General features: G+C 47.0%; 1 protein-coding gene across 2 annotated transcripts in view; it reads left to right on the forward strand.

Annotated features, from left to right (window-relative positions):
* The first annotated feature begins 382 nt into the window (after window positions 1-382).
* Window positions 383-26,725, forward strand: part of LOC147608111 (Plasma-membrane choline transporter family protein) — a 64,964-nt gene continuing 38,621 nt past the window's right edge. The window contains exon 1 of one of the 2 annotated variants that reach the window (XM_086789565.1): window positions 383-510. The gene's annotated coding sequence lies outside the window, so the exon portion shown is untranslated. The remainder of the gene's footprint in view (window positions 511-26,725) is intronic. The other variant, XM_086789567.1, reaches the window with a different exon arrangement.

Genomic DNA, 26,725 nt, shown 5'->3' on the forward strand with positions numbered 1-26,725 from the left:
AAACCAAACATTGCCAACCTATAATGCAATGCTAGTGGCCCTTCACACACGAGTAGAGCGACCATAGTGTTTAGTGCTAGTGGTTCATCTTGAAACTCTATGAGTGTTAGGACTTGGGAGCTTCTTTGTAGTAATAATAGGACAGAGAAACGCTTTTGTCATTAGTTTTGTCGTCTCCAGTCTCAGAGTCGATTTAACATTGATATGGAGGTCGGTAACAACATTTTTGTGTTGTAGTTCACATGAGGATTCAACAGCTCTTAATGCATCTTACAAGATCCACAGTGTGTAATGGGGACTAAACGCAAAGGGTGTCCGACCGGACAATGTCCGAGTTGTTTGAAACGAAAGGCATTGGCCAGGCTGGCACATGGTAAAAAGAGGGAGTTCTGGCAGGTGACCAGAGTGCACTCACTCATTTATTTCTGTGAACGTTCACGTTTGTCAGCACGTTGGAACCTCGGTTCCGCCGGATAGAAGAGAAGCGGGTGCTGTAAGCGTGCCGATCAGGTAAGAAACCCCTCGTTTTCGAACTTCTGAGGCAGTCTGCTCTTGCAATTTAGGGGATGTATCTATCCATTCGCCATTACATCAATGGTATTCTGTCCCTGCGTGTGAAGAGGCCTGAGCACGTGGCCTACCCCCCCTCCCCCTTCCTCCTTCTCCACCAACACCCACACCCACACTTACACTCACTCACAGACACATTGTCAGCACAGCCTCCATTGTCCATCCGGCACTGGAGGGTAGCCGGGCACTCCTTGAAGTGTTAACCTCTTTAGTATGAGCTCTGTCCATGGGCAATCAGCAGCTATAATTAATTACTCCTTGAGCCATAAACCTCTTATTCAACCACGTTCTTTCTGCAGTGTTATTAGTGAAGACTTACCATCCACATAACCGAATTCTTAAAGACGGGTGTTCTTCGAGAACTTGCATCTTGTCTTTTGGGTTGTCTGCTTGAGAAGAAAAGAAAGAGAGACAAAAAAACTCTTTTAACATATGTGGAAGGTCAAAATGACCTATGAGACCAATACATAAATGAAGACCATGGAGGTCTTATGCCCATGTCATTGGTCCATAATAAAAAGGAACATCAAACCAAACAAAAACTTTAGAAGAAAATGTCCTAGTGCTCATCTACTATGTCACTAGAAGATGCAACATTTGCAATAATACAAGATTGTTGGTCGTTGGATGTTGGTGGTGAGGCTACATTGACAGCAGCAGCTACCACTTGCAAAGCAAGTAAGTTTTTAATGAGGGGCTTTTCCATGGCTCGTGAACTTTATGCGCCTTTTGAACTTTAGTGAGTTTGGCACCTTTTCGTGCTTTAGGTGTGTTGAGGTAAGCCCATTTGCAATCCATACCTTGGTTTTCTTTGATTACTTAAGGATATCCACCTTGTTGGCTTTGTAGGTGGAGAGAGAGAGAGAGAGAGAGAGAGAGAGAGAGAGAGAGAGTTGTATTAACATCTTCCAAAGGCCAAAATGACCTATGAGACCAAAAGGTTACATCATATCCATGAGGTACATCATCCTGGGTACAAAATTGTAATAAAGAAAGATAACAAAAATCTAGAACTATAAAATCTAATCTAGGTACATGAGCTGAGAGCTCTCATATCACCCTAGTACATCCCTTTGTCAGAATATGCAGCGGAGATGAAGACAAAATCTGAAAACACAAGAGCAAGTGCACTGCAGAAAAACACAGCAATAGAGAGGGAGAGAGAGGCGTGTAACTCTGCTATATATACACAAGAAAATCTCGGAAACTGAATACTACAAGTGGGGAGCAAGGGGCCATTATATATGGCCCCTGTGATCCAGTTGACCAGCAGTAAGGACAGCCGACAGCAACATAGGGACACCCGACCTGCTGAACTCCAGTCGGCTAGCTTCAGTGAGTTGGCCATCACACGTGTGAAGTCGGCCAGCAGAGCAGAGAGAAGCAGGGAGCAGTAGAACCAGCCGCCCATCACCTGGATCACTCCAAGAACCACAGGACAGCCTCCCACACCTGGTAAAAATAGGGAAAAATATGGAGAGTGGGGAAAAATGAGAAAACACCTAAATCGGGCGGGCACACCCACAACAGAGGCCCTGGTGTAAATATACAGACAAGAGATGACTGCGAACACCCCCTTTCAGCTCCTGGATGTGGAACCAACCCCAGTGAGTTGGAGTGCCACCGGAGCATAGCCCGAGGTAGAGACTTCGTTAAGAGGTCCACGGCACTGTTCTCCGTCGAACAAAACTCGAGCAAGATGTCATCAGCAACAATCTTTTCACGAACAAAATGCCTCTGGATGACCATGGGTTCCTCCGGTGTGGAAACCCAATCTTGCCAAGTAACCTTTGCAACCTTACCACCTCGTAATAAGCAGCACCACAAGTAGCCCGATACTTTGCCTGAGTTGACGACAATGCAATAGATGGCTGCCTCGTACTACTCCATAAAACTGCGCCTGAGCCAAGGGAAAAACTGTAGCCTGATGTCAAGGTCCTCGTGTCTGGCTCTCCTCCCCAATCTGAGTCATTCCAACCGTGGAGTCTGACTCCATCCATCAATCCCCCTCCTGTGTAAAAGAGTCCAAGATCCTTCGCATGTGTAGAAACCACAAGATACGCAATCCTGCCTCCCAAAGAGTCCTCTGCAAACATGAGCTCAACAGCCTCATCAGGAAGCTCCCGTTCAATCTGGTATCCAACAACTAGATCAATGAACCATCCTGCTTCCCAGTCAAGGAGGCATCATACTGCTCACCAGGATCAACACCTATTATGGTGGGACGCCAAGTCTTGGAAACCTGTGGAAGACCACTCAAGGCCTTCGGAAACCTGTAACCAACCCCCTCTGAATCCGGAACCACAAAAGTCCTCGTGGAACGAACTTCCTTATCTACAGGAGATTCTTTGTCCCGAATACTACGAGACATCAGAGCACAGGTTACCTGTAAAGTTTCCTTTGACTGACGAACACAAGAGCTACCAACATCTGTAGTGGAAAGTTCTTGCCAACTGGTGCCATCATCTGGCAAGCCATCCACCATTTGGTCCGGGAAAGCTTGCGTCTGCAGCGTATCGACACTTAAGTGGCCATTACCAGACTGCCACTCATCACAAAACTGAGGACCTGTGAGAGAGAGTGCTGAAAGTTTGTAAACTCCATTCTCCACTCCACCTTCCCAAACTACTTGGCTTGTTGCTTTGTCCCGGAGAGCAACAAAATGCTCATCAAACTCCACCCGTATGCCAATCTTGCAAACCTGATGCACTGACAACAAATGAAAACCAAGTGATGGAACATACAGCACCTGGGAGGAATGCTTCCTCCCTCTGCCATCGGGAACTATCTTCAACCTGCCCTCACTATGAACTGGGATAGTGGATGTATCCCCAATAAGGATGTGACTAGAATGCTTGCAAAGATCCTGTAAAGCCGAATGGGAAGGAGTCATGTGCGTGGAAGCACCACTGTCTAGAATCCACTCCCGAGTATCCGTAGTGGAGAGTCCTCCAACCTCCTCCTTGCACGACGAAGATGAAACACCGGTGTCCATAACCTCCAGGTGCACAAAAGCTGGAGTCTTCACGGTTGCTGCCGAGGATTCTGCACCCTTCTCGGTGCTCCGCTTGGGACACTGCCTCCAATAGTGGCCTTTCTCGCCACAATCATTACAGGTCCTCTCTGCGTTCAGTTTCTTGTTGTCTGAGTTGGACTTCTTTTCAGAAGACTTCTCCGGTGAAGCCTTCCCTTTGCCCTTGTTATTACGGCCTTTCGACCGTTGGCCAGTTAAGGCCTCCGAACCTCCGCTACGGAGTGTCACACCTTCTTGGTCGAGCACTGCACTAGCCTGTGGTCCGAGTATGATGGGTGGTCTGTGTTGGTCCTCGAGCAAGTACAGCTGATCTGGATCTCACTAAGGACTCCCTGTGTCTATGGAGCTCTAGAAGAAAAAGTCCCAGGCATCTCTGATCCGAGAAGTCCATGATCCTGGAAAGTGGTCCAAACCCAGCTCGGAAGAGGCAGTGGAACCTCCCCTGAATCTAATAGTATATAGGGCATTGACATATGTAACGATCCTTTGTCTCGTGCTCTATCTGACAGAGCTGGCATATCCTGTCCTTTGGTGCGGCCGTCCTGGGCCCATATCTAGCAGTCTCCACTCTTAGTTGGTGGGACGAGGTGTGGATTTGGCCAATCGCACATCTCACCCCAAAATATAGGTGTGTCCATGTAGCATGGGCGGATGATGGAACCATCCTCTGTCAGGCATATGAGGTGATCTCTGTAGAAGGCCATCTTCGTCCCCAGTGGACGACTAGGTGAACACCATGTCCTCTGAGTATCCAATCTGACAATGTCCTTCCTAATAACCCTGTTCCGCTCTGTGCGGCTGAGAGCAAATGATGGGGCCTCTATGCTGTACTGGAACGGGGGAAGTGCCTCCATCTGCATACCGTGCATGCCAAACCAAGTGCCTACGTGTGCATACCAGCACTTTGTATCTCTCTCAAAGAGAGAGAGAGTTTATTTATGTCTACGAAAGGCCCAAATGGTCTATGAAACCAAAAGTAGTACATGTGATCTATGAGTAATTTTATACCAACAAAACATGTGATCTATGATTAATTTTATCTATCAGTAATTCTATGAGAGAGAGAGAGAGAGAGAAAGGAAGATATATTAAGCGTCTACTAAGACCCAATGGGCCTATGAGACCAAAGTGATACAATAATGTCCATGGCATATCTCATCATGGAATGGAAAATAAAACAGAAAGAAAACTTAAACATAAACATAAAGAGAGAGAGAGAGTTTATTTATGTCTACTAAGGGTCTATGAAACCAAAAGTGGTACATGTGATTGATGAGTAATTTTTTACCAACAAAACATGGAAGGAAAAACTAGCTACCCAAAAAACAGGGCTTGCATTCTACGTGAGTCCTACATGTACAATGGAATTAACTAATCTTGTGTTATCCTCATCAAGAGCCAAAGGTGACATAAATGTCAACCTCTTGTGACGAAGTGGCTCTATGGCGCTGGTGTACGTCTTTGATAAGGAGTTGACGAGAAGAGGGTCTAGATTAGGAGGCTTGTTGGCATCTAGGTCTCTGAAGAATTCGTTCTCTCGCATGACGTGTGTGGGTAGAGAATACATTTTTGGCACGAGGTGTACTCTCGTCACAGTCAGGAGGGTTCCCAAGAGCTGGCGGTCTACGTGGAATGCCAGCTATTAGTAGGTTTTAGCAAAAGAAATTAATGATGGTGGTATGGGCAGTGTCATTGTTGGGTTTTAGAGTCTTCACGTGTGTGTACGTGCTTGTGTCTGTGTGTGAATAGCCCTTTGTCACGTGCACACCATTCAGGTGTACAATGACATGGCATTGTTTTATGGCATGGCATCATCAGGCATTTAATCAAGATTTATCAGGCATTTTATGGACATTTAAATGAATGTTTCAGCATGTACCACATGGTATGGGTTGGATTCAGCATTGTAGCATCATATTAACCATCTAGACAAAAGCATTGGGGCTTGTGGAGGCAGCCGACAGCATTCAAGTCAGCCGACCAGCCTTTAAAGCATTTATGGCATTTAAATGGCAGTCGTGAGCATATTCAGAGCTGGCCGACTGTAGCCAAGCTGGCCGACCAGCACCAATTCCCCATATATAAAGAAACGCATCATTTCAGCATGGATATCTGGATCTCTTCAGCGTTTGAGTGGATGAAGGGGCATCTGACATCAGCGTTTCAGCCCTTCACCGCATACAGTCCAGCATCTCATCCAGTTGAGCATTCAGCCAAGTGTCCCTCAGCGTTTCTACTCCAGGAGGGCTGAGAACAGCAGCGCATCCATCATCATCAGCATTCAGTCCATCAACGCATCCAGTTCAGCCAACGCATCTGTCTCCTCAGCGTTTCCTTCCCAGGTAACAGGAGAGCATCTGCGTTTACAGCATCACATCAGCATTGCTTCAGTCCCAAAGCCATCCCTTCAGCGTTTCCTTCCCAGGAGACAAGGGAAAGACAGTGGGACAGCAGTTCATTCAGCATATCAGTATATTCAGCATATAGGCAGCATATTCAGCATCATAGATCTATTCAGATCTCATTGTAACCGCATTCATCATCTAATATAGCTGCATTGCATTGACACATATTTGTCTATCTCTTAAACATCATTAAGTGCAGTTTAGTTAGACTAAGGTTGTGTTTACTACGGTCGAAGACCTCACATGTCACATTGGTATCAGAGCGTTACAGGGTAACCAGCCTTAGAGCATGTTCATTCCATCAGTCATTCAGTCAGACATCATGATAATCGCTTCCGCACAGTTAAACCCAGTTCTCAAAATCTTGCAGGCCACCCTTAGGGATTTTCCCTTAGGTATGCATTAGTAACCCATCCATCTGCATTCTTGCACAGCATATAGGGTTGCACATGGCTTGCATAGTCATCATCATAGCAGTCTGTCATGTGCATCACAGATGCCATGGACATTTCTAGGGCTAGATCCAGAAGAGGCAAGCAGATAAAGACTATGAACCAGTAGAAGATGGACATGGAGCAGGACTTGGAGCAAAGCATGGATCAGAAGGGATGTCGGCTGGATGGAGGATGACATCAGCAACACCAGTGGGCTGTCGGCTGTAGGACAGAGGGGTGCTGGCTGAAGGCGCATCAAGAGATTCAGTCGGCAGCATTTAAATGGAATTAATGACTTATGAACTGGCCGACCAGCAGTCGGCCAGTTTCTCATGCACTCCAAGGGGCTATAAATAGCCCCCTTGCTCTTTGTAATAGGCATTCCACCCACTAGGGGTGTGAGTCAATAGGAGGTCCCATAGGGGACAGAATTTAGGGTTAGGAACCTTTTTATGAAGGCAGCCCATGGCTGCAAAGATCTGTACCTTTTTTGTACATAGTATATACTGAAATTCCAGCACTTCTCACTCTCTCTCTCTACTCTCTCTCTACCTGCGTTTTTGCATCAGATGGTGCGTTTTTGCATCAGAAGGTTTTCAAGAGTGTTTAGGGCTGAAAGAAGACTACCCAGAGCTTCCGCGCGTTACATTGGTATCAGAGCATCAGGCTCAGCCAAGCTAAACACTGAATCAGTCCCATATGATGGTGTACAGGTCCAAGGTACAGGAAAGTACACGGATTCGAAGCCCAAGGCGGGAACACAGATCGGGAAGAACTCCCAGGAGGTTTGTTGGCGGTGTTCCACAGTGCCAGACAGGGATGGCAGTTCCGTGAGCCAGATAGGTTCTAAGGGAAACGGTCCCAAGGGAGGTTGATCCTCCAAGGGTGATGTGAGAGTGCCAGACTCAGTTCCAGGAAAGAAGACCAAGACGGTGTTCAAAGTCAGGGCAGGAATGGTGTTGGAAGAGAATGACTCAAACACAAGAGCCTTAGCCAAGGAAGTGCAGAGGAGATAGAGAAGAGTGAGAGTGAGAGAGAGAGAGAACTCACACAATGCTCAAGAATATCTTGAATGTCTTATTGAGGCTCAAGGGAGACCTCGTATTTATAGTGATACAAGGGTATGGGCGGGCGCCCAACTTATGGGGCGCCCGGCGGACCAAATACAAAGAATGCCGTTACAAGGCCCAAATGGGGGCCAAATGTACAAGTAAATATATGGCCGCGAAGCTCTTGAAAAGAGCTACGCGATGATCAAGGTCCGGAGGCGAAACTGGGACTTTATACCCAACAACCTCCCACTTAAAGGGCCAGTGAAGCTCCTCTAAGCTATGTAACTCCCACCCGCTGTAGACACATATCAAGCTGTGCTTTTGGCAAACTTTTGGTGAGAGCATCTGCAGGGTTCTCATGAGTGCCAATCTTGACCAAACTGACCAAACCATCATCTAGCACCTGTCTGATGAAGTGGTACCGTACATCAATGTGTTTGGTACGAGCATGAAACATGGCATTCTTAGCCAGGTATATGGCACTCTGGCTATCACAACCAAGGACCGGAGCCCTCTCTGGCAATCCAAACTCTGTGACAAGGCGTGCTAACCAAATGGCCTCCTTAGAAGCCTCTGTGACGGAGATGTACTCGGCCTCAGTAGTAGAAAGTGCTACTATCCTCTGGAGTCTAGAGCACCAAGAAACAGCACCACCTGCAAGAGTATAGATGTACCCACTAGTAGACTTGCGGGTATCAGAATCACCTGCCATGTCTGAATCACAATAACCCTGCACCTCAAGTGGACCTTTACCATACATAAGGCATTTCTTCTGTGTCCCCTTCAAGTACCTCAAAATAGACTTTATAGCATCCCAATGTGCTTTGCCAGGGTTGGACATAAAACGACTGACTACTCCCACTGAATGAGCAATGTCTGGCCGTGTAGCAACCATAGCATACATAAGAGATCCACAAGCAGAAGCATAAGGGATCCCACGCATAGTACTGGCTGCATCATCATCTTTTGGGCAATCATCCTTGGATAGTTTAACATAGGGCTGCAATGGAGCACCCAAAGGCTTAGAATCAGCCATGTTAAATCTATCAAGGACTTTCTGGATATACTTCTCCTGTGAGAGGAAAAGCAACTTCTGTGCTCTGTCCCGTCTAATCCGAAGACCCAAATATGTTCAGCTGAACCCAAGTCCTTCATAGCAAAAGCTGACTTCAGCTGGTCCTTAAGAGCTTCCAAAATGCTCTTATTCTTCCCTGCAAGAAGCATGTCATCAACATACAGCACAAGTATCACTGGGCTGCCATCTGCATCAGTTTTAGTATACAAGCAATGATCTGCATGGCTACGATTAAACTTTTGGTTAAGCATGAAAGCATCAAACTTTTTGTACCACTGCCTCGGGGCTTGTTTCAGCCCATAGAGACTACGCTTCAGCTTACAAACCAGATGTTCTTTGCCAGGAATGACAAAGCCTTCAGGCTGCTTCATATACAGCTCTTCATCTAAATCACCATGTAAGAAAGCTGTCTTTACATCCATCTGATACAGTTCTAAATCCAAAACAGCAGTGAGAGCAAACAAAACACGAAGGGTGGTCATTTTGACCACAGGAGAGAAGACCTCCTGAAAATCAATCCCTTCCTTCTGAGCATAGCCCTTAGCAACAAGGCGGGCTTTATACTTAGGCTGGCCGTCAACTGTCTTGACTTTGTACACCCACTTGTTAGGAATAGCCTTCCTTCCTTTGGGCAACTCAACCAAGTCCCAAGTGTCATTTGCATGTAGAGACTTAATCTCCTCCTGCATAGCATGCTCCCACTTGTTTCGGAGTTCACAAGACTTAGCCTCTTTGAAAGTAAGAGGCTCACCCTCATCTGTAAGCAAAACATGTTGCAAAGAGGGATCAAAACGCTGAGGTTCCCTCCGAAAGCGAGTAGACCTCCGTACCCAATGATCATTGGCTGGTTGGGGGTCAATATCGGGAGGAATCATAATTTCAGCATCAAAAGGCTGCGGGTTTTCACGAACAGCTTGATTTTCAGCATATAGGGGTTGCTGCCCTACACCTCCAGGAGCATGAAGCGGCTGTCCAACCTCTTCTGGCTCAAATATCACGGACTCATTATCTTCAGCCCTTTGTGAAGCATCCTGGGGCTCATTTTCAGCATCAATGGGTGGCTGCCCTTGCTGAAATTTGACCTTTTTCTGATCACCATGAGAGGCACAAACATTACGGAGCAGCTTTGCCTCATAAAATACAACATCCCGGCTGCGAACCACTTTGTTGGTTGATGGCAACCACACACGGTAGCCCATCTCACCTTCATCACCGTAGCCAACGAAGGTGCCCTTCTCGGACTTAGCATCAAGCTTGTTCCGGTCTTCCTTGCGGATATGCACATATGCATCACAACCAAAGATGCGTAAGTGGGCATATGAGGACGGTTTGCCAGACCAAACCTCCTCAGGGATTCCACCTTTCAAAGCTGTGTGTGGAGATCGATTGCAAACATGAACTGCAGTTTTCAAGGCTTCTCCCCAAAAATCCTGAGAGAGATTAGCTGTGGACAGCATGCATCGAATTCTTTCACACAGTGTACGATTATACCTTTCAGCCACACCATTTGAAGAGGGGCTATAGGGGGGTGTAAGTTCCCTCTTAATGCCATTATCATCACAAAATTTCTGAAATTTAGTACTAACAAACTCACCCCCATTGTCAGTGCGTAAGCATTTAATCTTCACTCCTGTTTGAGTATGAACAAATGCATAAAACTTTTGAAATGCAGCAAAAGCATCATCCTTAGATTTCAACAAAGTGATCCATACTTTTCGTGAGTGATCATCCACAAAAGACACAAAGTACTTTGAACCACCTTTAGATTTAATGGGCATGCTGCACACATCAGAGTGGACCAAGTCCAACTTTTCAGCCTTGCGAGAGGCACGAGAGGAGTAAGAACTCCTATTCTGTTTCCCATACAAGCAATCATTACAAAAATCAAGCTTGCTTCCTTTTGCATCAAATTTGTTCAAAGAGGACAAAATGGAGAGACCCTTTTGGCTCATGTGGCCAAGTCTCTTATGCCAAAGCTCCATGTGGGAGCGTACCTCTGCAAAAGCAATAAACTTACCAGACAAAGCCTGACCATGAAGGCTATATAATGTTCCTTTCTTGCATCCTTTTGAAATCAGCCTTGTGCCTTTGGTCAATTTCCATGTGCCATTTCCAAATATGGCCGTGTATCCCAAGGCATCAAGCTGGCCCACAGACAGGAGACTGGTTTTCAAACCAGGCACATACCTCACATTAGGCAGCACAAACTCACTACCATCCTGCAAAGTCAAATTCACGGTGCCCATACCTTCAATATTGCAAGCATGATCATTCCCCAAGAACACCTTTCCTCGGGAGCCTGCAGTGAAAGTTGCAAAACACTCCTTGATAGGAGTTACATGAAAAGAGGCACCCGTGTCAATAATCCAAGTCTGTGAAAGCACATCAGATTCATACATCAAGGCATGAATAACATCTGGTTCTGTGACATGTAAGTTATGAACATCAAGTGCATTAGCAGAAAAAACACATAGCACATCATCTGAGTCAGACAGTTCCTCTATGACAACACCAGAGGCCACATTGGCCTTGCTCTTGTCCTTTTCGAACTCTTCTGCTTTGCTGGAATTACTCTCTTTTTCCTTCTTTTTGTCATTTGAATGACTGGATTTCTTCTTCCGGTCTTGCTCCATCTTGTAAAATTTGCAATCTGGCTTCTTGTGGCCTTTACGACCACACTGGTAGCATGTAACATCAGACTGCTGGCCCTTGCTCTTGCTTCTACCCTTTGAATTGGTAGTAGTATTTCCCCGCTTGGTCGTCCTCCCTCGTGAGACATTTGCAGAACCGCTAGTCTCTGAGGTCTTCCTCCGGATATCTTCATTGAGAATAGCACCCCTGACTCCATCAAAAGTTAGGTTGGGATTTGTCCCAAGTGACACCACAAGTGTTTCCCAAGAGTCAGGCAAAGTAGTGAGCAAAAAGATAGCTTTCAACTTATCATCAAAAGCAGGCAATCCAGAATCCTGCATCTGATTAAGCACCCCTGTGAAAGTAGTAATATGCTCTACTGCATTCTTAGAATCATCAAGTTGCATATTCATGAGTTTCCTGATGAGATGTACCTGGTTCACTGGCGTGGTGATCTCATAGGTGCTTCTCAGCTTCTCCCAGACGGCATAGGCTGTTGTCAGCCCTTTGAGGTCTACAAGAACCTCATCAGCAACAGCCATCTGGAGATAGGCAACGGCCTTTCTGTTCAGGATTCCCCATTCATCATCTGTCATAGCAGCGGGTTTGAACTGCTCAAGTGCAGTATCACATTCCCGCAGATAGAGGATATTCTGAATCCTCACCTTCCAAAGATCAAACCCAGTGCCTGCAAACTTCTTAATCTCTAGTAGACCCTTAAGATCACTTGTAGACGCCATGACTTATCAAACTGACACTTCAGAAAGTAAGTAATAGCAAGATGTTATGTACCAGATATGGGTTGACTGTAGGATGCTCGTAGATTGATGAAACAACTTCAAGTGAAGGTGACGGCGGAAGAGAATCACCGGATGTCGATGTAAACTCGCCGAGGGGCAGAAAGTTGCTGTCTTTGGTGTTGCTCCAAGATCCTGTCTGCTGGAGGCAGAGACGGCTGCTGCTAGTGGCCGTGGGACTGCTGGCTGCAGCCCGGACTGTTTGCTGGTGGCCTTGGGGCTGCTGGCTGCAGCGTTGGCTGCTGCTGGTGGTCGTGGGGCTGCTGGCTGCAGCCCTAGCTGCTGCTGGTAGTCGTGGGGCTGCTGGCTGCAGCCCTAGCTGCTGCTGATGGCAGCCGTACAGCAGGCAGAGAACAAGACCACAGAAACGCTGCTGTTTACAGCAGCGCAGCACCAAAAACGCAGCACAGAAACGCAGCAATGGAGAGCAAAAAAAAAACGCAGCACAAGGGGCAGCAAGGGATAGAAGAAACGCAGCACAAGGGGGCAGCAGAGGGAGAGAAAAAAAAAACGCAGCACTCTAGAAAGAAAAACGCACCATCTTGATGATAAAAAGGGAGGTGTTTGACGCGAAAAACGCAGACGATCCCGTAGTCAAGTGGTGGAAGACACCTCTAACTCCATAGCTTCTGCATACAGCTTCCCTCCATAGCTCTGATACCAGTTGTTGGAAGAGAATGACTCAAACACAAGAGCCTTAGCCAAGGAAGTGCAGAGGAGATAGAGAAGAGTGAGAGTGAGAGAGAGAGAGAACTCACACAATGCTCAAGAATATCTTGAATGTCTTATTGAGGCTCAAGGGAGACCTCGTATTTATAGTGATACAAGGGTATGGGCGGGCGCCCAACTTATGGGGCGCCCGGCGGACCAAATACAAAGAATGCCGTTACAAGGCCCAAATGGGGGCCAAATGTACAAGTAAATATATGGCCGCGAAGCTCTTGAAAAGAGCTACGCGATGATCAAGGTCCGGAGGCGAAACTGGGACTTTATACCCAACAAATGGGTTGTGGACTGGAGGAAGACCAGATGCATAGATCTTCATCAGAGACAGAGTGGTTTGGAGAACAGATCGGATTTTCAAAGAAAAAAGTTTGCCAAGGATGGAAGATGACAGAGGGACTTCGGAACAGGATTGGGATGATGACAGTCATCCAAGAGCAGGTTGGATTCCCGTCATCAAGTTTAGCAGAGGGGGATGTCATGTGCATCACAGATGCCATGGACATTTCTAGGGCTAGATCCAGAAGAGGCAAGCAGATAAAGACTATGAACCAGTAGAAGATGGACATGGAGCAGGACTTGGAGCAAAGCATGGATCAGAAGGGATGTCGGCTGGATGGAGGATGACATCAGCAACACCAGTGGGCTGTTGGCTGCAGGACAGAGGGGTGCTGGCTGAAGGCGCATCAAGAGATTCAGTCGGCAGCATTTAAATGGAATTAATGACTTATGAACTGGCCGACCAGCAGTCGGCCAGTTTCTCATGCACTCCAAGGGGCTATAAATAGCCCCCTTGCTCTTTGTAATAGGCATTCCACCCACTAGGGGTGTGAGTCAATAGGAGGTCCCATAGGGGACAGAATTTAGGGTTAGGAACCTTTTTATGAAGGCAGCCCATGGCTGCAAAGATCTGTACCTTTTTTGTACATAGTATATACTGAAATTCCAGCACTTCTCACTCTCTCTCTCTACTCTCTCTCTACCTGCGTTTTTGCATCAGATGGTGCGTTTTTGCATCAGAAGGTTTTCAAGAGTGTTTAGGGCTGAAAGAAGACTACCCAGAGCTTTCGCGCGTTACATTGGTATCAGAGCATCAGGCTCAGCCAAGCTAAACACTGAATCAGTCCCATATGATGGTGTACAGGTCCAAGGTACAGGAAAGTACACGGATTCGAAGCCCAAGGCGGGAACACAGATCGGGAAGAACTCCCAGGAGGTTTGTTGGTGGTGTTCCACAGTGCCAGACAGGGATGGCAGTTCCGTGAGCTAGATAGGTTCTAAGGGAAACGGTCCCAAGGGAGGTTGATCCTCCAAGGGTGATGTGAGAGTGCCAGACTCAGTTCCAGGAAAGAAGACCAAGACGGTGTTCAAAGTCAGGGCAGGAATGGGTTGTGGACTGGAGGAAGACCAGATGCATAGATCTTCATCAGAGACAGAGTGGTTTGGAGAACAGATCGGATTTTCAGAGAAAAAAGTTTGCCAAGGATGGAAGATGACAGAGGGACTTCGGAACAGGATTGGGATGATGACAGTCATCCAAGAGCAGGTTGGATTCCCGTCATCAAGTTTAGCAGAGGGGGATGTCATGTGCATCACAGATGCCATGGACATTTCTAGGGCTAGATCCAGAAGAGGCAAGCAGATAAAGACTATGAACCAGTAGAAGATGGACATGGAGCAGGACTTGGAGCAAAGCATGGATCAGAAGGGATGTCGGCTGGATGGAGGATGACATCAGCAACACCAGTGGGCTGTCGGCTGCAGGACAGAGGGGTGCTGGCTGAAGGCGCATCAAGAGATTCAGTCGGCAGCATTTAAATGGAATTAATGACTTATGAACTGGCCGACCAGCAGTCGGCCAGTTTCTCATGCACTCCAAGGGGCTATAAATAGCCCCCTTGCTCTTTGTAATAGGCATTCCACCCACTAGGGGTGTGAGTCAATAGGAGGTCCCATAGGGGACAGAATTTAGGGTTAGGAACCTTTTTATGAAGGCAGCCCATGGCTGCAAAGATCTGTACCTTTTTTGTACATAGTATATACTGAAATTCCAGCACTTCTCACTCTCTCTCTCTACTCTCTCTCTACCTGCGTTTTTGCACCAGATGGTGCGTTTTTGCATCAGAAGGTTTTCAAGAGTGTTTAGGGTTGAAAGAAGACTACCCAGAGCTTCCGCGCGTTACACAGTCAGTCTTGCATCTGCAAGGCATACATGTTTACCCATGAACTCTCTGGAAAAGAATGACATCCATCATCAAAGGAGGACATAAGTTTTGGGCTTCAACTGGCAGCAGCCGGGGGTTTCTCTTCCACAGAAGACGGAAGTTTGCTCCAACATCGCCTCAGGAGGTTCAGAGCTTCAGGAACGACGGAGATGGTAGGTGAAAGGTTTCCACAAGTAGGTCAGGGGTGACTCAGGTATTTCCAAGCAGTTTTTAGCAGCATTTGCCGTTCAGTTCCCGCAGTATATAGAGTCTTGGCTCAAAGGATTTCACTCCTGCAGACGACCTTAGTCCCGACAGCAGAAGACTGATATGCTGAATGAACTGCTGTCCCACTGTCTTTCCCTTGTCTCCTGGGAAGGAAACGCTGAAGGGATGGCTGAAGCAATGCTGATGTGATGCTGTAAACGCAGATGCTCTCCTGTTACCTGGGAAGGAAACGCTGAGGAGACAGATGCGTTGGCTGAACTGGACGCGTTGATGGACTGAATGCTGATGATGATGGATGCGCTGCTGTTCTCAGCCCTCCTGGAGTAGAAACGCTGAGGGACACTTGGCTGAATGCTCAACTGGATGAGATGCTGGACTGTATGCGGTGAAGGGCTGAAACGCTGATGTCAGATGCCCCTTCATCCACTCAAACGCTGAAGAGATCTAGATATCCATGCTGAAATGATGCGTTTCTTTATATATGGGGAATTGGTGCTGGTCGGCCAGCTTGGCTGCAGTCGGCCAGCTCTGAATATGCTCACGACTGCCATTTAAATGCCATAAATGCTTTAAAGGCTGGTCGGCTGACTTGAATGCTATCGGCTGCCTCCACAAGCCCCAATGCTTTTGTCTAGATGGTTAATATGATGCTACAATGCTGAATCCAACCCATACCATGTGGTACATGCTGAAACATTCATTTAAATGTCCATAAAATGCCTGATAAATCTTGATTGAATGCCTGATGATGCCATGCCATAAAACAATGCCATGTCACTGTACGCCTGAATGGTGTGCACGTGACATTCCCCGCTGCTAAACTGTTGCTGGGTGGTATACCTGGCAACCTTCGACTCCTCTGTGATCCTTCTCCGAACCACTGCCCCCTTCTGTCTATTCAGCATATAGGCAGCATATTCAGCATCATAGATCTATTCAGATCTCATTGTAACCGCATTCATCATCTAATATAGCTGCATTGCATTGACACATATTTGTCTATCTCTTAAACATCATTAAGTGCAGTTTAGTTAGACTAAGGTTGTGTTTACTACGGTCGAAGACCTCACGTCACACCCTTGTATGTGTGTGAACACTCACTTATGTGAGTAAATGTGTGTGAACAACCTCTTATAGCCGTTTTATGTGTGAATGTGATAAGCAATGATGTCATAGGCCTAGCCATGTGTTGTTGCCCCAGTAAATGTGATGTGCCAAAGCTACGGCTTTTAAGCCTATAAAAGCATGTACTTGGTGTTAGCTTTAATCATCAATTAGTATCATCATTTAGTTGTGCAATCGTGTTATTTTGTAACATCTCTCTCTCTCTCTCTCTCTCTCTCCACGGTACCAGGCTTTTGATACGGTACCACGGGCCAGGCTGATGCAGAGGATGTATGACTTTGGGGTTCTGCCAACACGCACTTTGGGGGTACTTACTTTATATGTCAGTCACACTGGTAGAGTGAAGACTGCGGAAGGAAACTCAGACTTCATTTACAGCACCATAGGGTTGAAACAAGGCTGCCCTTTGTCTCTGACTCTTTTCGGGCTATACATTGATGAGGTTTCAGATTTTATTGATAGAGGAGAGGGGAGAGGTGCTTCCTTGGCAGGAGTTTGGATACCATTGCTTATATATGCTGATGATATAGTCCTTAGAGCAGACTCTCCAGAGGGGATGCAAAGACATCTGGATGCACTACAGGCCTACACGGAGGCCAGGGACCTCATGGTCAACCTGGGCAAGACTAAAGTTATGATTTTTAATACCTCAACGCAATGGATTAGTAGATCAGCACCGGGTTTCATTTATCGAGGGGAGACTGCGGAGTAGGTTACCTCCTATGTGTATCTGGGAGTTCCTATTTAGGGGCCTATCTTTTTCCATGCGAGCAGCCGCTGAGGCGAGATTGACACGAGGATATGCTTCCCTAGGGATGCTAGAGAAGATGGGCTCACAGGTACAGTTTCAGGAGCCCAAAACCAAATTATGGCTCTTTGATACTTTGGTCTCCCCTACTCTACTATATGGTGCCCCCATCTGGGGACCAAGCCTAGATCATTGCCGCCGCCGCACGGGGGGGGCTACGATGGATGGGGGTCTATGGAGAGACCTCTTGTTATGATGATACGCAGTAAGTCATCAGTCCCCCATGAGATCATTCGAGCAGAGATGGTTGGTGCACCACTCATAGTAGAGGCTCTTACCAGGTCAGTATCTTTCCTCCACAGTTTATGGGAGCTCCCTCAACACAGATATGCTAGGCTCGCTTTCGAGTCATCACGACAGCTTGCAGAAAGGGGAGATGGGTATGACAGGTGACTACATGGGATCTCGATGGATAGATTGCCACCTTTTCAGTACTCTTTAGACGCCCCTTCGTTGCCTCTGCACCAGTCAGAGGTGAACAGAATCATCAAGCAGGATATTATCAATTTTTAGACACTGAGAGGACATGGGTATCACCAACGGCCCCTCTAAGGACGAAGATGAGTTTTTATAGAGATCACCTGCTTTGCCTCACAGAGGATGGTTTCATCACTCCTCCGAGATACACGGACACACATTTGTCACATGGCATCAGATGCACTATTGGTTAGATCCGCACTTCCTCTCATCAGCTGGGGATTGAGACAGGTAGATATGGACCACAAAGAGTACCAATAGAGCAGCGCATATGTCAGCTAGAGCCAGAGACGGAGGAGTACTACGTTTGCCGATGCCTCGTGTACTATGAGATTAGAGGGAGGTTCCATTGCCTTTTGAGAGAGGGGTTCGGCCCCCTTGCTAGAGTGATGGACTACAGTGACCAGAGATGCCTAGGACTTTTTCTACTAGAGATATGCCGGCATAGAGAGACTCATACGTGGAGGAGTAGCACACACACGTCTTGTGCAGGGACAGCTTACTGATTTCTTTGGGAGCACCACTTTAGCACAGCAGAGGTAGCGTCAGGACACAACTGCATCCACATCCAGAGGGATCACTCTTGAGCGTGCCTCTCAGCAATGTCGGGACAGATGCCCTAGACCTCAGGGTATCCGTAGCAGATCCAGATGGCATGGAAGGATTAGAGAGAGCATCTCAAATCACCAGCAGATACCCTCCAGGCAGTTCACCCCAGAGGAGCTTGTCTTCATGCTTCAGCGACCTATGAGCGATTTCATCAACTAAGGGCCCGTCTATACCCTCACACATTCATGAGCCTCACGTGCCTAGAGATCTCTGTGTGGACACTTTCGTCCCCTCTTAGTAGCTTCCTAGGTTTCCCATGTTACTCTTGATCTCTAGATCTCTAGATCTATAGATCTTTAGATCTTTTCTCACTTTTTTCCGTTACACACCACTGACATTTGTACTTCATCTAACCAGATTATTTATGATGTCAGTGGTTCTGTGTATCTGGTATGGTTCTGGATGCCAGATCACTGTGTAGACAGTTAGGGTCTGCATATAGGAAAGGGGCCAGCCCATAGGGCTACCCCAAGGACACATGTGGGCATGGGGAAAGTGTAAGACCACCCCCATAAGGGCCAGGAAGGCCCTGGCTGTACCCACCAGCCATGGGAGGGCCATAGGAGGGCTGTAGGACAGCCCTAGGGCTCTTGCAAGGGTAGCTGACTGGTTATCCAGCCCTAAGGCACTGTAGGGCAAGTGTGGGGCAGCCCACACAGGCTGCCCAGCAGCCAATACATCATGCGCATAGTGCCCAGCAGCCATTTTATCATGCACATAAGTGCCCAGCCCAGTGTGGAGTCATGTGCAGCATTTATTAGGATTTTTATGCTGTATATTCAGTCGTGGAGCTTATCTGGGCCAGCCGACTGCCGTAGGGCCAGCCGACTGCTGTCCAGAAGGGTATAAATACCCAAGGCCACAAATCATTTCATTTATCTCATCATTCATCAAGTGTTGAAGCTGAACCAAGGGCCAGGACAGCCTAGAACAAGCTAACACAGAAGGGGTGAAGGATTGAAAGTCAAGGGTAGAGATCCATCTCAGCCAAGAAGGTTCAGTCAGTCTTTTATTTCAGTATTTTACATCATTCTAATAAAAGCAAATACACCATTCGTGGTGGGGGCCCTACAGAGGGTATTCGGGACCCAATACTGTGTCCTCTTCTCCCTCTCTCTCTCTCTATCTTTCTGCACATCTATATTCAGTTTTTGCGTTAATTTCGTTGCAACAAGTGTGCTGTTTTTCTGAGCATTGAAGTTACCGATCTCCCCCGAAGCTTCCGCATGTTACAGCGGTATCAGAGCCTACTTCAAGTGTTAAGATTCAGCAAGAAACCGTAAATTTTTTCTCGCTCGTGTGGTTGGTTTTCAGACTCCGGTGGACTACCCCCTTTCGGAGTGACTCCTGTTCCTCGACAGGACGGTTGGTTTTCAGCCTCCGAAATCCTCTGGAAGTCTCCCACACATAGTGGATGGTTAGATTGGGCTCCGGGAAGGAAGTGCGTTTTCCTGCTATGGCGAGCTTTGACGATCAGAGAGACCAAGAACCTTGGGACTAGAGTGCACCAGGCAACCCAGCTAGGGCACCAAGCTTGAGTGTTACAGAGATGTTCCAACAGATGATGCGAGCAATCGCAGACTAGACGACTAAGTTGGAAGAGCAGAAGGCGCATATCTTGGCTCTGGAAGAGCATACCCGTTCTCCAACGCCGCGTTTATATCTCCTCCTCCCTCTCCTTCCGTATCCTAGATTCCAGATCCTCTACACAGGGACCCTCTCGCAGGGTCACGACCACAGCCGAGTTCTTTGCTTGAGTTGCAGATGCGTGCATTGGAGATCCGACAACGTGAAGACGAAGCCATGCGACGCGTGGAACATGAGCGATACCTTGCAGCTTTGGACGCCAGATTACACCAGCGGTGCCCTCGAATCATTTTCTCGAGAAAATGATAAGTATAATGGTGAACTTGATCCCACAACTCTTTATTCATGGTTGACAGAGTGATCTTAGCCAGTTGGTACCTGGAAGGTGAGGCCATTCCTTGGTGGACCCAGTGGGCTTATGCCCACACCGGATTAGGTATGACATCTTATGTGGGGGATGAATATTTGTGTATGCATAAAAAGGCGATACTGCGATGGAGACATGCTATGATATACACGGTTCATCACTGATAAAGGTGCTGTAATTTTGCTTCTAGGAATAAAGCGGCTTAGAAGTGTAAAAATTCGGCAAGAATTTCTAAAATTCCGGGGCGAATGATTAAAGAGTTAGACATAATGAACAACTCCTAGCCTTATCAAGATCATGGCTAGTGAGATATTCTACCTGAGTCTTTGAAGCTGATTGGTGTTGGGATGAGATAAATCCAAAGAATAAAAGAAAATACCCAAAAATGAGTAAATGCTCACATAAGATGAAGAGTTGACTGAGTACAAGGTTTATTAGTTAAAAATTAAGAGATATTACTAAAAGAATGAGATATTTTGGAGAAATGATGAATTTTTGACACCTTGGTAAGGAGAGGGGGAGCTTTGAGGTGGAAGGGTTAAGCAGCGGTTTCTACCGCCCCATTACCTTGAGCGACTCGAAGATGAGTTCAGGGGAGCGCGTCAGAATGCACAACCAGTCCTTCAATTTGCCAATAGAATTTCGACTTTATGTTTGCAATTAGGCTTATCTGATTCGGACAAGAAAGGGTAATTTTTGTATGGCCTTGACACACAAATCTAGTGGGAGGTGCGTATGTTGAGGCCAGCCACCTTCGAAGACGCACTCTCGCTTGCGCAGAGTGCTGAAATGAAGCATAATGGTGGCAAGCCCAAGACTTCCCAGCGGGCTACTCCCAAGGCTACCGCCTCGGGGGAAAAAGGCCAGAACCAGACGAGGTCTTCCCCAGGACAGAGCACGGGAGCCTCTGGCTCCAAGAACTCGAACAATGCGTCCAAGTTTACTCCAGACCAGAAAGCGGAGGCAAGCAAGACGGGTGGCAAGTTGAGTGCTGAGGAGATTTCTTTTGTCATACAAAAGAACACACTTCTGGGGAGTGTCCTAAGAAGACTACCGCTCCAAAGATAGCCGCCTCAGCCTCCACAGCTTCCGTGGTGAGCCTAGCTCCCACACAGACCCCAGTGGCTGCCTCTAGTTCTTCAAATCCCAATGCTTCAGTTGGATCAATCATTAGCCAGGAGCTCAAAGATAAGCAAAAGGACGCCCATGACCAGGAGTATGAGCGCAATGAATTGCTCAAGACCTTTGGCTACATAGGTGGCCAGAGAGTCGTTGTCTTATTTGACAGTGGCAACACGGAGGACGTGGTCACGGAACAGGCCGCTCGGTGTACCCGTTTCGTCTTGACTTCGGTGGACAAACAAGTTGAGGGTTTTAGCACAGGCATGACAACGAGCGTCAAGTATGAAGCTCTAGGTGCTAAATTGGTTATTCAGGGCATAGAGTTTGTGCGTGATTTTATGGTTGCCCCTCTTGTAGGAGCAGACATAATATTGGGCATTCAGTGGTTTCACAAGTTTCTTCTTGATGTCAAGTGGGACAAGCACACTTTCCAGATTAATCGGAATGTGTCAAATGCCCCAGTGACCATTAAATGTGAGCCAAGAATCCCGAACTTTCCGCTCATAAGCCACTTGCAGGCTAAGCGAGCAGTCAGGAAAGGCGCACATTGTGCGATGATATACATCCAGACGGCCCAGACGATGGCCAGTGCTTCCGAGAAGTATTTGGCTCTCCATGAAAAGTTCCAGAAGATTTTTCTTCGGGACATCTCCTTCCCCAGCTCCCCCCGTCCAGACCGGAGGACCACAAGATTGACCTCTTCCGAGGCTCAGAATCCACGAGCAAGTTTCCACATCGCCTTTCCAAGGCAATGGAATCGGAGTTGGACCGCTAACTCCAAGAATTGTTGCAATCTGGCTTCATCCGTCCCAGCGTGTCGCCATTTGCAGCCCTGATCCTGTTTGTCAAGAAAAAAGATGGGTCTTCTCGTTTATGTGTCGATTATCGTGCACTCAATAAGCTGACTCTCAAGAGTAGATTCCCGATGCCTCGAATAGATTATATTCTTGAGAGGCTGAATGGAGCTAAGGTGTTCTTGAAACTCGATTTAAAGAGTGGGTACCACCAGGTACAGATTGTGGAGGGGGACATCCCCAAGACAGCCTTCCGTACGGAAGGGGCCCACTTTGAATTTGTGGTCATGCCGTTTGGCTTGACGAACGTCCCGGCTACATTCAACCGCATGATGATGCGTGTTTTCCGGAAATTAATTGGAAAGTGTGTGTTCATATTTCTGGATGACATACTGGTATTTTCAGCTGCGGTTGAGCAGCATGACATTGATGTGGAGAAAGTCCTTAAGTTGCTGGAAAGCAACGAGCTCTACGTGAATGAGAAGAAGTCAGAATTTTATTTGTTCCAAGTTCATTACCTTGGATACATAATTAGTGCAGAAGGCATTCGACTTGATCCGGCTAAGGTGGCCGAGATGGAAGTACCTCAGACAACTTATGACATTAGATCCTTTGTGGGTATATGCCAGGCATACTCCATCCACATAGACAAGTTTTCTGACCTCTCGACGGATCTCACCGATCTGCTAAAGGGTGTCAAGACAAGAAGGCAATGGATTCGAACGACTCCACGAGTATTGGAGGCATTCAAGAACCTCAAGGTGGTTTTGTCAGAAGCGCCTTGTTTAGCAATTGCCTCGTGGGACGAGTCATTTCAGGTGATCACCGATGCGAGTAACATTGCAATTGGTGGTGTACTACAATAGAATGGTCATCCAGTAGCTTACATGTCTCGTAAGTTATTGCCCGCAGAGAAGAATTATTCAGTCTACGATCGTGAACTCCTTGCAGATATACAGGCCTTCAAACATTGAAAACATTTCCTTTATGGCCGTGACTTTGAGGTTCACACTAACCATCAGGCATTACGCTGGATTTAGACAATACCCAGTGCATAGTGGAGTGACCGACAACACCGCTGGAGCCAGATATCCGAGCAATTTGGTGGTATGATTGAGTACATTTCAGGAAAGGTCAATCTAGTGGTTGATGCTTTGAGCAGGAAGGGACAAGTGACTTGGATTCAGACCACTAGACTTGACCTTGGTGGTACGGGACTAGATGACATGAAGCACACGTACGTGGATTCCGAGGAATTCGGTACACAGTGGGAACAAGCATTGGATGCCACAGGACCATGCCACTTTTGGATACGCGATGGTTGGCTTTTCTACAAAGGCCAATTGTGTGTCATGAAGTCATTCAGGGCAGCTCTTCTCCATGATGTCCATGACGCCATTATTGGTGGTCATAGGGGCATGAATTTGACTTTGGAGAAATTGGAACGGCAAAAGGTGAAAAGCTCATCGTGGAAAGAAGATAGGGTTGTTACAGCCCTTGCTAATTCCGGAGGGACCTTTCCAAGATATTTCAATGGACTTTGTCATGAATCTGCCTCCCAGTCCGAGTAAGTGTAATACTCAGTGCTTAACTATAGTTGATAGATTTAGCAAATTTGTTATGCTTATTCCATGCAGGGCCAATGTGACCGCCGAGGATGTTGCCCAATTGTTCATTCGGCATTGGTATCCGATTGGCAGGATTCCTAGGACCATAGTGTCGGACCGAGGTGCCAAGTTTACCAATCATTTTTGGAGGGCATTGTTTGATAACTTTGGTACTAAATTGAATTTTTCCAGTGCATTTTATCCACAGACGGACGGCCAGACAGAGATCTACAACCAGTTGGCTTTTGATGTGTTGAAGTGTTATGTCCACGATCAACAAGGTAAGTGGGAATCATATTTGCCTTTAGTTCAAGCTTTTTTGAATGATTCTTTTTCTTCAGCTATTGGCAGGACTCCATATGAGGCATTGTTTGGAAGACCATTCCAGTCGCTATTGACCAGGGCCTCGTCTTCAGTACCTGAAGTGAACAGAGTGATGGAGTCTTACCAGGAGATTTTACAGTCAGTAAAAGACAGGTTGGCTAAAGCGCAAGAGGCCTACACTCGACAGGCCAATAAAGACCGAAGGGATATGAAGTTTTCGGAAGGGGATTGGGTTTATCTTCGGATTATGAAGCAAAGGTTGAAACAGGTGGGCAAGCGATGCCCAAAGTTGTCTTTCAGGAGCTTCGGACCTTTTCCCATCCAGAGAAAGATTAACGAGGTTTCAATGAAGTTGAAGCTACCTCAAAGTTGGACTATGCACGATGTGTTCCACGTCAGTTGGTTAAAGCTATATGCAAGTCTGATCCCTTCAGAAGTTATAGACGAGGTGGAACCAGATATTATTGATAAAGATGAAGTTATGGTTCCAGAACAGATCCTTTTGCACCATTTCAAGCATGGCTTAGGCCGAAGGCAAAGACAGTTCCTCACGAAGTTTCAGGACCGAGGGACCCATGAAGCAGTATGGCTTGACAAAGAGTCTTGACGACTATCCTGTGTTATTGATGGATTATTTGGAGGCTATGCATCTTCCGTCAAGTTAAGCAGAAGGGGATGTCACGTGCATCCCGCACTTGGATGCCACGTAGATACATCTGTACAGAAGGTGCAGGACCTGGGATGGAAAATTGGTCCCATGTGAGCCCAGTTAGGGACGAGTCAGCCAGGATTCCATCCCAGTCGTTCGAGATCACGTGTGCATTGTCCTGCACATGAGTCCAAGGTTAGGTGTGCATTGTCCTGCACATGAAACAGTGCCAGTCCGCGCTGTGAGTCTCTCCTCTGGAATGATGTCAGTGGTTCTGTGTATCTCGTATGGTTCTGGATGCCAGATCACTGTGTAGACAGTTAGGGTCTGCATATATGAAAGGGGCCAGCCCATAGGGCTACCCCAAGGACACATGTGAGCATGGGGAAAGTGTAAGACCACCCCCATAAGGGCCAGGAAGGCCCTGGCTATACTCACCAGCCATGGGAGGGCCATAGGAGGGCTGTAGGACAATGGTAGCCGACTGGTTATCCAGCCCTATACCCCAAATATGGTACAGGATGGAGCTAGCTAGGTTGCATATCATGATTGTATACTCCATACATATAGCATTCTCCTAGTAGTAGAGCTCCATCCTCTCCACCACTCATTGTACTTATTGCACACCCAGATTCAGCTTTTTAGTTCAGTACTTTTTCATTTTGTTGGGATGACAGAGGATACCCCATACAGGTACACCGATTTGTCTCATAGGCCGAGTTCGGTCTTTTGGAAGACGTTAATAAAATCTTTCTTTCTTTCTTTCTTTCTCTCTCTCTCTATCTTTCTGCACATCTATAATATATATTCAGTTTTTGCGTTAATTTTGTTGCGACAAGTGTGCTGTTTTTCTGAGCATTGAAGTTACCGAGCATTGAAGTTACCGATCTCCCCTGAAGCTTCCGCATGTTACACCAAACCCCTCCATGAGTGGACTTGTGTACAATCTAATCATGCATGTCAATGATTTTCAAGCTAAAGCTGGTTGATTAGATCCTTTAATGGTCAGATGGTATTGACAGGTAACAGTAATCCCCTTGGAGTATCATCTTACTCCCCACTTGGTTTAGACTAAATTACCATCTATCAGGGTTGCACATGATCATATTTGTGGCAAAAGTCAGCTGATCCTCTCGTCCTTCTGGCCTTGAGTGTTCTTACGATCATTCCGTCTTGGAGAGGGAACTCTATTCCTTCGTGCTGTTCTTGAACAACAGAAACTGTGGAGAGGATAAGGATGTTTGGGTCTGAGGTGCTCGGGACGGTGCTGCTGTTGAGAGGACATCCTCTATATCTGTGGGTTTGATCCTCCTTTGTCACGTGCACCATCTGCCCTAGGGTGCTACGTGGACATTCTCCTTTATGTAGGACAAAGGATCCATTTTCTGATGGGCCTTGAGCATGCTGTGATAATGTTGTGGACAGCCCGTGGACATCCGGACCAGAAAGTGCAATGTATAGAGTGGGCCAAAAGTGGGCGCCCATCTAAAAGGGGAATGGGGCCTTTGAAAAGTGTGCCATTCCCAGCCAACCCTAGCCCACCAAAGACTCCTATTTAGGACTATTTTGGGCTGACTTGGAGCATCTTCCAGCCATAGCCAAGAGCTCTTGAGCAAGTTCCACCTCAGCCTATCAAGCAAGAGTTGTACTCTCAGCCAAGGGGCAGCCTGGGTAGGAAAACACACATGAGCAAGGCAGTCAAGGCATCCAGTTTCAGCCAGCAGCATAGAGCATTAAGGCACATCCATAGGCGACTTGTGGGCAGCATAATGCAGTTCATACAGGGCAGCCAGATTAGCAGGGGCGGCTTCAGGACAGCAAACACAGCTCAGAGGGGTGGCCCAAATCAGGTCATATTCTGGTCCTAAGAGTCCCGTTCAGTCCAAGTCAAGTGCGGTCCAGTGGACAGCAGTTTTCAGTATTGTACTTCATCAATATATCAAGCAAATACGCTGGCCAGCGGTGGGGGCCTTTGAGAGGGTAGTTTAGACCCACCTAATACTGTGTCCTTGCGTATCTTCTAAACCCTAATCTCTGTGCATTGAGTTTTCAGCAAGTGTTAAGCATCAATATCTTATCATTAAAAATGCTTCTGCAAGCAAG

This window comes from Cibotium barometz, chromosome 54 (assembly GCF_041138505.1).
Source record: "Cibotium barometz isolate CiBa-2024 chromosome 54, ASM4113850v1, whole genome shotgun sequence".
Lineage (NCBI taxonomy): Eukaryota > Viridiplantae > Streptophyta > Polypodiopsida > Cyatheales > Cibotiaceae > Cibotium > Cibotium barometz.